Here is a 12480-nt window from a genome sequence, read left to right as displayed (position 1 = left end):
CCATGGCAATTATGGATGTCATATATTTCTAAAACGCAGCAACCCAATTAAAAAAGCAATTACAAAAACTAGAAAAAGTATACATGATAAAATAATATACAATGCCCATAAAATATATTTATGGTTGTCTTTTTCTAAGTATGAACTGCTTCTCGATTCACCCTAACATGTTTATCGTATTTCTTTTTAAACGTGTCAATTGAGTTAGAATTTACTACCCTCCGTGAGTAAGATATTCCATTTATTGGCAACCCTATTACAGAAAAATTACCTGCGACACTATAATCTAGGATTGTCCCTTACCAATTGATACCGGTGTCCCCTTGTGAAAGCAGTCGATTGACGGCGTATTAATAATTCATGGTCCATTCCATTGAAAATTTTGAACACTTCGATCATATCTCCCCGACACCTGTGTCAAATTGAATGCAAACATATTCGAAAAATGAAGTCTCTCTTTATAACTCAAGCCCCGCGTGCCAGCAAGAACACACGTAGCTATTCTTTGCACCCCTTCAACCAAATCTATGTCCTTCTGTAGGTATCGTCTCCAAAACCTTACAGCATTCTCCAGTCCAGGACGAACTAAGCCTCGGAAAAGCGGAAGAATGACTTTCGGAGAACGTTTGTTGGCCTGAGGAGAAACAGGGCAGCAACTTTTTAATTGGAAGTTGGAAAACAAGGAAACCGTATAAAAATTTAAATTTTGCAACTTTTCTATTGATAATTTTTTCCATTTAAACGGCATTTAAGATGATGGGCGGCATCATTTGAAACATTTTTTTCTAATTGAAAGTTGCCTCTAAAACCAACGGTTCAGGAAATATCCATTGAACAACGATAAGTATGGACGCCCTGTATAATCGATCAATCATAATTGATCAAGTATATAAACTATGTAATATAGAAATTTCATTATTCAAGATGAAAAATAAATTTTCTCCTTGACTATAAAAGAAATTAACGTAAGAGCTACATATAGGATATCAAAGAAATCCGATGCGAGACTGACATAATTACAGAAGGCGTTATTCATTTTAACTTTGAAGTAACTTTTTTTTTTGTCACGAATTGATGGATGACAAGTAAAAAAATCACTAAAAGCATCAAAAAAGAAAATTTGTCTCCCAAATTTGATGTCACTTAGAACCATATAATTATTAGAGGATAATTATTCAATATCACTAATCTGTCTCTTACATAGAGAGAGAGAGTTTTCTTTATATATCCTGAAAATTTTTTGCCATTTTTCTCCTTATAATAGACGTTTAATTCATCTCACCTCAACAAGTCTAAAAAAATTTATATACTGTATTTAATATCGAACATTTCTTTTTTCTAGAGCTCATAACATAGCAATCATCTTGAAAAAAGTATTAAAAGAAAAACTTCAGAACTTAATAATGAGTTCTGTCCTGAGTTTTCGGATACGAAAAACATTCTTTACTTTATTGTTGGAATTTTCAGACAGTCTACAACAAGTGTAGTTTATCCATCCGAGTGAATAGTTAATAGAAAATTTGCTTCGAAAATATTCCTAACACAACGCTTAGAAAAATTTCGCAAAGTATATATTATTATAAGAAAAGCTAATGTATATTACGTTTACAAGCCGTTAATAGCAATAAAACGTTCGTTTTTTAAAATTGCGTTTCTACTAAGTACTCTTAGAATATGGGGTTATTTTAAATTTTGACCAAAAAGTAATAAATATTTTTTTTTCTTCCTAAAATGGATGGGTCGATGATATCTGAAATATTTGATATGGTATATACACTAAAAATTGTAACGACAGTTCACAATCATAGGGAAAATTGTCGTTATAACGTTATAACTGACTTCTCGTTATAAATGGATTTTAGTTTTTTGACCTGTAGAAACATGTAAATGGGGGGGGGGGGGAACAAACTACACTGCTCAAAACAATTAGGGGAGCAAGCAAAAAAGTGAAGAAAACCGTGCGAGACAGCCACGTATTGGCATACAATGGATAGTACACGCGTATCAATGCGCAATACAGAAAAAAGACGTAAAAAAAATTTGGAATTAAGCTTTAATTCTTTGAAAATATGGAAAAAACATGAAAAGATGATTTAGGGCAACAATTTGGTTACATGTAAACGATAAAAAAAAGTACTGTTTAGACATGATGCATGAGTTTTAATTGGGCGTGTGGTCTTCTCGAACAGCTAAGACTGCTGAACACCTGTTTGCCATGGATGCGATGAGGTTATCGATCAGACTTTGGGGAATACTGTTCCACTCCTCAAGAAGTGCAATCTGCAAGTCTCGGACAGTAACAGGCGGCCTTGGTCGCGCAGCATTGCGTCGTCCGAGCATGTCCGTGGATTCAGGTCAGGAGAGCACGCTTGCCATTCCATACGCTGTATTGTTTCAGCTTCAAGCATGTTTTCCACCAGACGAGCTCTATGCGGTCGGGCATTATCATCCTGGAAAACAAAGGAATCTCCAATGGCTCCAGCGTAAGGGATGACATGAGGTCGCAGTATCTCGTCTGCATACCTTCGGGCCGTCAAAGTGCCATTCCGAATGATATGCAGGTCCGTACGTCCGCCTATGCTGATTCCACCCCATACCATCCAACCAGCTCGTCTGTATTGTGACCTTTCACGAACGAATGCGGGGTTATTTCGAGTGCCCCTGTCCCTCCATACCAGAACACGTCGGGTGTCACACTCCAGACTGAATCGGGACTCGTCTGTAAACAGCACTTGGCTCCAATCATGTTGCTCCCAATCTCGATGTTCAGCAGCCCATCTTCTTCGGGCCGCACGGTGGCGTGGGGGTCAACGGAATGCAGACCATTGGCCTACGTGCATAGAGCCCTCCCTCATGAAGCCGATTACGTACTGTTTGGCTGGACACCCTTCGTCCTGTTGCCAAGAGCAACCGTCTTTGCAGCTGCGTAGCATTCTCTGTTCTGTTTCGACGGGCTGTTAACCGTATATACCGGTCATCAGTTGCTGTAGTGGCGAGTGGCCGACCTTGCCCTGGTCGACGTCTAACATTTCCTGTTTCTTGGAATCGATTCCACAGCCTTGCAACAACACTTCTGGCGACTCCAACAGCGTCCGCGACACTACGTTGTGTTTGCCCGGATTCCAGTCTGCCTATAACACGCCATGCCATGGATTCCGGTAAATCACGTTGTTGAGACATCCTCAAGTCACCTTGTCTCAAAAAAAAAAAAAATACTGCGCAATCGAATTTCACAGTTATGGCAGTAAAACAGACGTTTCTGCAACATCCCGATTTCAAGCCTTATCTCCTTTTTCTGGTTTTTGACGTCATGAACTTTGATTTGCATATGAAGTTTTCTTCTTCCGTTTCCTGCTAGGCTTTAAATTATGGATGATTCATTTTATGTTAATTATCGGTATACATCTTTGCGTAATTTTGTTAAAACCATGTGCTCCCCTAATTGTTTTGAGCAGTGTAGATAAATTTACCTTTCTTATTCCGTTTAATTTGAACTATATTTGCTGGCACATATGTATGCAGAGTTAATATGCATAAAGAATGTTGATTATATAACAAGAAAAATAAAGTTGAGACGATGAAACCCCTTAATTTTTTCATGATTTTACTTTTTGTTTCATCTGAAGTTTTGTTTCGATTGCTAAACGTTTTCCTTTTTTTCCATAGAAAAATAAATAAATAGTCTAAAAAAATCGGAGATTACATCTCACTCATACAATTTCAGCATAAAAAAAGCCGCAAGACTTGGTAGCGAAAAACAACTTATGACAGAGAAAATTATTAAAACCTTTTGCCCTGTGTCCAGTTTTGGAAGATGCCAAGAAAGGAGAGTGAGAGAGCTGAAAAAGAAATTTTTCGAAAAATAACAACGATGTCAAAACCAGTGGCCATGCACCACCTGCCCAACCACACCAATAGATAAAATTTTGTGCTTTTCCACCTCCTATATCGATAAAAAGAGAAGATAAGATACAGCATGTGGTCCTCTTATTTATTGGAAGATACTGACATGCCCCGTTTGTAAACACCTATGTGTGTGAAGTCTACCGCAATAGTGTAGAGATTGAAAAAAGTCACTCTTTCCAGTCCATTTTATAATAATTTAAGAAAAGAGAAAACAAAACATGTTTTTCGAGAACATAGCTTATATTTATATTTTATCATAATCATTGATTTTTATTGCTCTTATTGGGTTGCTGTAAACAAAACAATTTTTGATATAGTTTATATATATATAGGCTTATTAAATAACCATATTTTTATGGGCGTCGTTTTTCAGTCATCTCGTTGGGCATTTTGTCTGTTTTGGCCTTCGCATTTGTCCAAGGATAATGTCACTCTCCGCTATTCATACGAAGGTATTTAACAGCTGGCTGAGGCGGAGATATATATTTAGGAAAGACAGAAAATTCAACTGTGTGCCCTTGCGGGGAATCGAATCATCACCTCCTAGAGATAGAAGCCTTTGTACTGTTTTCCATAAACGTCATTCAGACTATCTAGCAAGTTTGCCACATTTTGAAACACAGCATCCTATTTCGTTTCTTCTTATTTTGGAGTAGAATCTTCCTGATTGGCTCACAAATGCCGCGTAGTGATTGGATGTGGGGCATAGAAATCGCCAATTCTGAGCCCGATCATTTATTTTCCTCACAACGATGATACTGGCACGAGCAGGGAATTTTTTTCCCTGAATATTCTGAGGGAAAATGGACTGCTTACTGACGTCACAAGCTGAGTGCGGAGGCCTTCTATCTCTAGGAGGTTCTGTCCATTTTCTCTCAGAATATTCAGGGCAATTCAAAATATTCAAAACGTGGCAAACTTGCTAGGTAGTCTGAATGACGTTTATGGCAAACAGTGCAGAGGCCTTCTATCTCTAGGAGGTGATGGTTCTGATCGAATCCACGTCCTCTCACTTTCCGGGTGAGCACTATGAGATTCCCCGCAAAGACAGTTGAATGTTATCACTTTCCTAAATATATCTTCACATTAACCAGCTGTTAAATACCTCCATATGGATAGCGGAGAGTGACATCATCCTCGAATAAGTCACCATCTGGTGTCAGCAGTTGTGATCTTTGGCCTGAGTTAGGTTCGACTGTCCATGTACGGTCCCGTTCAGTATACACGAGCTCCAAGGAAAGATTGAGATATTTCAAGAAAGTGAGAGGACGTGGGTTCGATTCCTCGCAAGGGCAGTTGAATTTTTTCTTTCCTAAATGTAACTTGCATTAACCAGATGTAAAATACCTTCGCTTTTATATTTGAGAATATAAAAGCGGAATAGTCGGCGGAAATCGCGCTTGTGAACGAAAGAGGTGCCAGGAGACTGACACGCATTGCGTGCAGCACCAGAAGTGCTTCAACACAAACAAGTGCGGCGCAATACGACTCAGTATCATCGCAAAGCATATCCGTACGCTCTACAAGACGGATCTTGAAATGAATTGGTTTTAATAGCCGGTGACCAGCAAGGGTCCCTTTGATTTCAGTGAAAAATCGAAGAAAACGACCTTTGTAGGAAAAATTGGACACTTGATGAATGGAAGAAGGTTGTCTGGTCTGACGAGTTAAGATTTCTTCTTCACGTAACGTTTATGGCAGGATCCTTGTGTGGCGCAAGTAGCACAAGGCCATGGATCGGGCATGCCACATGACAGCTATTCAAGCGGGTGGCGGCGGAATCACGGTCTGAGGAGCATTTTCCTGGTATACTCTTGGTCCCTTATTTCCATTCGAAGCATCCGTCAATACCACAGCCTACCTCCACATCGTTGCTGACTACGTACAACCGTTTACCTCAGATTTGTTTGAGGAACAGGATTCAGAGCTTCAATTGCTTCAATGGTGCCTAAGTCAACCGATCTCAACCCAATTGAGCATTTGTGGGATGAGGTTGAAAGGTCCGTAAAAAGCTCCGAAACACCACCTTCTAATCCGAGGGAATTAAGAGCTGCCATTTCGTTAGGATAGGCTAATTCTTCCTCAACAGTTTCATCAACTTGTAGAGTCTATGCCTAGAAGAATATCTGCTCTCATCAAAGCCAGACGAGATACCACACGATATTGATGAGTAGCAGGGTGTTCCGAATTTTTTGGCCACTGGGTGTATATGCTTGGAATAGGAGGATATATTTAAAGGGTATGTACGCAGATTCATTGTTATTCAATGCATAATTTGGTATTGAAAACTTCTCGATGACGTCAAAAATCTTGCTCACAAGAGATTTTTAAAATAAGAGAAAATGACAGTTTTAGTCTGCATTCTTAATTTTTCTTCTTTTTTTTTGTCAGTAATAATTTCTGATTTCTTTTGTTGTTTTCGAATTATTCGAAGTGTAAGACTTATAAATAGCACTTTTTAATTTCTTCAAATGTTATGGCAAAGATGTTATAGGCAGTAATTTTCTTTATGCATGCAAAGGTTCTAGCTCCTTGAAAGGCATCTGTTTGCAAGAAATAGGAAAATTAAGCTCTACGAAGAGAAGGTCAACAGAAAACAAGTACATTTATAACCCCTAACCATTATTTATTATTATTTATTAGACAAAAACATACAAAACAGAAAGACAAAAAAAAAAACTGCAAAACAAACACTATTTAAACCTATAAGTTATTACAGTTGCGTTGAATATTAGCAAATGAACTGATAAACACATTTTGCAGCAAAAAAATCACTCAGGTTACGTATGCTTGTATGGCGTTTGTAAGAAGAGAAATAATCCTCATGGGTGGCCTGTGGTCGAAAATAAATTGCGTCTTGCTGATGTAGGATCGGGCGCGGTAGCCCAGGTCGATAAGATACTCGCCTAAAGTACCAAAGGATGTTTAGAAGTGACGCGAGTTCAATACCTGGTTTGTCCTTGTCAGAAAAAACTTTCTTCACACAGGGGTGCAACGGAAACGGCGCCATGACCACAGAGAAAATTGCTACCGTTGCTACCAAATTGCTTGGAAGTCCCACACCGAGGGGTTAGCGCACCAACCTCTCGGTAAGTATAAAAAGGCTGCCGTTCAGAAATGGCAATAAATTGCAGGTCCCGGTCTAAAGCCCTCGTGTGCAGAAAATCACGGTGATGCGACAAAAATTATCAGATGTAGGACCTAGGACCACATATAATAATTTATATTGATAAAAATACAGGCGACGTGAATTCTGCAGCTCAAAGAAAAAAAAGGAGCAATATGATTTGTAAGAAATGTGATGTGGCTTTATGTAAAGTTTGTTTTGCTCCTTTTCACAGCTTCTCTAAGTTGTGTCCCGAAAATTCACCGACAAACAATTTATCGAATGGAATATTCACCGCTGGGAAAATTCGCTGACCAACAGTTCACCGACCTCAGTTTGACATCAGTGAAGGAACGAATAAATGAATAATAGAATGAGCAAATGAATGATCGAGTGAGCGAATGAATAAGCAAAACAGGCTTGTCACAGGCTAGCTCGCTTTCACTCACTCAACAGGTCACTCAGTGAATCACTAAGTATAGCTCGTTCTATCACTCATTCACTGGGCCCCTCTCTCTATCACTCCCTCACTATAGGTCACTCATTATATCACTCACTCGCTAGGCCGTTCATTATATCACTCACTCGCTAGGCCGTTCATTATATCACTAACTGAATATGTCACTCACTTACTCCCTAGATCATTCACTTACTCACCAAGTCACTCATCCAATGTCACTCGATCACTCTCTCAGTAGACCGGTCACTCATTTGATCTCGAGGTCACTCACTTACTTTCTAGATCACTCACAAACTCACTAGATCGCTCACTTTGTTATTCCTCTACCAGGGTCACTCATTCCATCATCGACTCACTAGGTTCTTCACTCACAAGTTTGCTCACTCACCAACATTATAACCACTCTGTCACTCACTCACTAACTACTGTATCAATTACTGACTTACTCATTCGGTCATTAATCGCTCACTTACTCTCTCACTGACCAGTGTCGAACTGTTGTCGGGGAGAGAGAGAGAATTGTCAGTCGGTCAATTTTCCGTCGATGAATTTTCCGTAAAGCCCTCCAAGTCTGATATTCATTAATTCTTCGTGCATTCAATTTTACGTATTAGGTTTTTATGTGTTATACCAAAGAATAAGGTGATTTCATATATCATTTCGATTTTTAAAGAAAATTGTTTCATTCACTTGGTTTTTCCATATATACACTGCTGGCCACCGTAAATGCAACACCCTGAAGGAAGAATGCAAATAATATGAAATTTATAACATGCATTAGCGGAGGTGAGATATGCAAATGATTAGAATTTCAGCGCAGACACACATCACGCGCGCCTGTGGCGCCACTTCAAAGCGCTATTTAAGGCTTGGAGATTTCGACGATTTGAAGTACGGCAATTGCGTTTTTCATGTGGTTTTTTCAAAAAAACGATCAATTATGCCTCGTAGAAAACAGCGATCATCTTTTGATCAAGTATCCGAGTTCGACAGAGGAAGGATAGTGGCCTACCGAGATTGTGGATTATCTTTCAGGGAAATCGGTAGTCGTGTTGGACGAAACCAAACAACTGTAATGCGGATATGTGATCGTTGGATGCAGGAGGGTACGACGGACCGACGTGTTCGATCGCATCCACCTCAGTGCACCACTTCACGTGATGACAGGCGTATTGTGCGTATGGCAGTGACTGATCGCTCAGCCACATCACGAACCATAGCACAGCACATTCAGTCTGTACCGCATCATCCAGTGTCTGCGCGTACCATTCGACGCCGTTTACAGCAGAGTGGTCTGTCCGCAAGACGTCCATTGCTTCGTCTACCCTTGACGCAGAACCACAGACGTCTCCGTCGCCAATGGTGCGATGAAAGAAGGATGTGGACGGCACAATGGAATGAAATTGTCTTTACTGACGAGTCACGCTTCTGTCTGCAACACCACGATGGTCGGATTCGAGTCTGGAGACACCGTGGAGAGAGGATGCTGAACAGCTGCGTTATGCACCGCCACACTGGTCCTGCACCGGGTATTATGGTATGGGGCGGTATTGGATATCACTCTCGCACTCCTCTAGTACGCATTGCCGGTACTTTAAAAAGCCAGCGCTACATCTCCGAGGTGTTGGAGCCAGTTGTCCTTCCTTACCTTCAGGGCTTGCCCACAGCCATATTTCAACAGGATAATGCGCGACCACACGTGGCACGCATTGTCCAAAGGTTCTTCGTCAATCGCCAGATTGAATTGCTTCCCTGGCCAGCTCGCTCTCCGGATCTTTCGCCGATAGAAAACATGTGGTCCATGGTGCTCAACGATTGACCCAGATTACATCCCCAGCTGCCACACCAGATCAACTTTGGCAACGCGTGGAAGCTGCTTGGTCTGCTGTACCCCAAGAACACATCCAAAGTCTCTTTGAATCAATGCCGAGGCGTGTGGCAGTGGTGATCTCCAACAATGGCGGCTACTCTGGCTACTGATTTTGGCAGGAACCACACTTCACAGAAGTCTATAAATTTAATCATTTGATGCTTGGTCAACATGTTATCTACAAAATAAATATTGTTGCGATATCTCTTGTCTTTCTTGGTGTTGCAATTTGGGTGGCCAGCAGTGTAGATACAAAGTAGGAAATTATTATCCCATCGCTCATTCGATGTAGTATGTTACTCTAAACGAGCGGTGGGATAATAATTTCCTACACCATAATTTGCATAACATCAACGATATTCACAAAACTTCTACAGTAACACGATCTTATACACCGTCCGACATATAACAATTCAAAAAAAGAATTAAAATCTGTGCCTTAATCTTTTGCCCTACAAAGAGTAAATCTTAAGAAATAAAATCGAATTTTTTCCTACTGAAACGGACGGGTCGATAATATCTGAAATATTTGATATGATATATATATAAGATATATAATGTTGTTTTATTGGCATTGTGTGAATGTGTGGGTAAATGTACATTGGGATTTCTCAATTCTCAGGAGGAAAACAATCCATTTGAAAAATGTTCAACTACTTCACCACGGCGGTTGGTGTTCGTGACCACCAGGTCTAGACAACTGTCGGCGCCGTTAAATTTTTTTGCCTCCCTATGTGGAGCACGTATAACATCATAAAACGACATCAGTATAATTAGAAGTCAAGATGCATGAAACGGTTTTTGTTGTTCTACTTTAAGTAAGGATCAAAGAAAATCAGCGGCACTTCTCTCTCTATTTACGTACTGCGACAATTTAACTCAGTTACTCTTGTATGAGAATAATTTAAGGTATCCGTCTGCGTTCGAGAGCACTTTGCTATAAAATGGTACTGGAGTGAACTCATTTTTTGATATAGAAAGTGTCACCAAAATGGTGAAAACAATGATACATTTTGAACTACTTATGTCATTTCCTTTGAAAAAGTTATTTTTAAGCAAAATTCATGTAATATTCGAAACACGATTGCAAAAAAAAAAAATACTATGAATGGAATGTTTTGTTATTTTCACAGAACATTCAACTAATGATGGTGCAGGCAAACTGGAATGTAAAGGATTGTATGGTATGCTCATAAGTTAAACTCAAATCTATTAATGTAGGTGTGAATTTTTTGAAATTTCATTCTACATATTGTCTGTAAAACACTGTAATTAGACAAATATTTGTGATAGACTTTAAAATTTAATTCATAACCTCAACAATATATAGCAAAATGTCACTAAAATTTCATAATGATACATTGAATAGATATTTTGAAATCATATTTCAAACTAAAGTAAAGTCCCAAAAATAGCATTCTTCGTTGAAAACGTTTAAAGCTTTTCATTCACAGTGTACTTGTATGTAAAAACCGCAACACTAAAGTGGAAGTAACTTCGATTCTAAGCGTCATATAAATAAAACAAGGACTGTTTTCACATTACGACAAACAGGGCTTTCATAAAAAATAAAAAAATAAAAATCGATATTTTCTACCAAAATGACGTTTTCAACGTAGTCGGATACCTTAACCTATGTGTGGTAAAAATAACCTATATCGACACAATTACGTCTTAGGCTCGATTCTTTCACTTTTACGTACAATGTTATAGTACAAGTATACGAAAAGAAAAGCTCTGTTTTTTTTTAAAGCTGTAGTTTTATTTTGATTACGGAATAAAACTAAATTGAGTTAGATCGATTTGTTATAAAACAAATGTTTTTATCTAATTAATTTAATAGAACGGGTTTCCGAAACGTGAGAACGAATACTTATCGTGGTGAATTTGGAGATCTTGAGCATAACGGTTGTTTAAATCAGCGGTTCTCGACCCATGGTCATATGGTCTTGTTGTCCTGGGATATTCTAAGGGTGCCATGGGATAAAAATCAACTGAAAGGGAAGCTACGACAAGTGGTGAACGGAGTCACGGAGAACTGTGAAGAGAAATACAGTTTTCAAGTGAAATATGTTAGGAAAAAAATGTAACTACTTTCAGAATCCAGCAGAGTTGTCCGTGGAACCAGGGCCATCTTACCCCATGTCCCCATCCAGGTATGATCTGGGGGCCTCGTGCCCATAGAAGACCTACGTGGTGAGATCTGGCATTATGATTTTTGCAAGTAAGTATGCGAATATGTCTTCCAGTGAAGTATGGGGTCCCAGAACATCGCATAGCCTCAGTACCCATGATATTGAGACGGCCATGCATAGAATTCCCACCGGAAGAAGCTCACTAAACTCTAGCTCAGGGTAGGCGCAGACCCATGTTGGTGTGTCGGGATGGATGACTTACAGTATTATGTAGGTTCATTGGATCGTTCTTGTATTTTACACAGACCTATCTTTCCCTTAAAATTCCCCCTTCTGAATTCGTGCCAGATCCAGGGTTCCAGAGATGTTTCAGGTTGTTCTTAATAAACTTAGTTTTGTCTCTATAAATTCAATAAATAAAATCTCTACGGGACCCTGTAGGACAGGGGACCCTGGGTAAGACAATAGGCTACAAGAAGAAAATTTGGTCCAAGGCGGGCCCATGGGCTAAGAAAGGTAGAGAACCAGGTTTAAATGATTCGAATGGTCACGCTTTTCAAATTGATAAAAAGAAAATTCTCTTTTCAAGAAAGTTGTGTAAAAATTTCTTAGCACGCAAAGCATTTGTTACGGAATTCCACGTCTTGAAAAAACAATTTAGATGATTTTTTATCCAAGGAGAATAGCTTTTAGGAAGACATGAACAAAGTGGACACTGGGTCTTAGAATTAGGACATGCGCATATTGTGGTGTTTAGGTAATGGACCGAACCACGAGCAACCTTTCTGATCAGCATCAAAAGAAGAGCACCTCTCTCCACCATGTGTCAATACTCAGACCACTAAAATGTGAATTCTTGAATGAAACTTGAATGTGGTAGTTTGATTAAGTGTGCCGAACAAAACCCTTCAAGCATGAAATTGAGCACTAGCATCGAGCACTTTATGATGAATACTTCAGAGTGCATCATCATGATGCACGTGAGCTACAACTTGAAGATTCA

The sequence above is a fragment of the Pholcus phalangioides genome, unplaced genomic scaffold (assembly GCF_987345545.1).
Source record: "Pholcus phalangioides strain wild (caught in Gottingen) unplaced genomic scaffold, Ppha-v1.0 ptg000007l_1, whole genome shotgun sequence".
NCBI classification, from domain to species: Eukaryota; Metazoa; Arthropoda; class Arachnida; order Araneae; family Pholcidae; genus Pholcus; species Pholcus phalangioides.
This window is presented reverse-complemented; position numbering follows the sequence as displayed.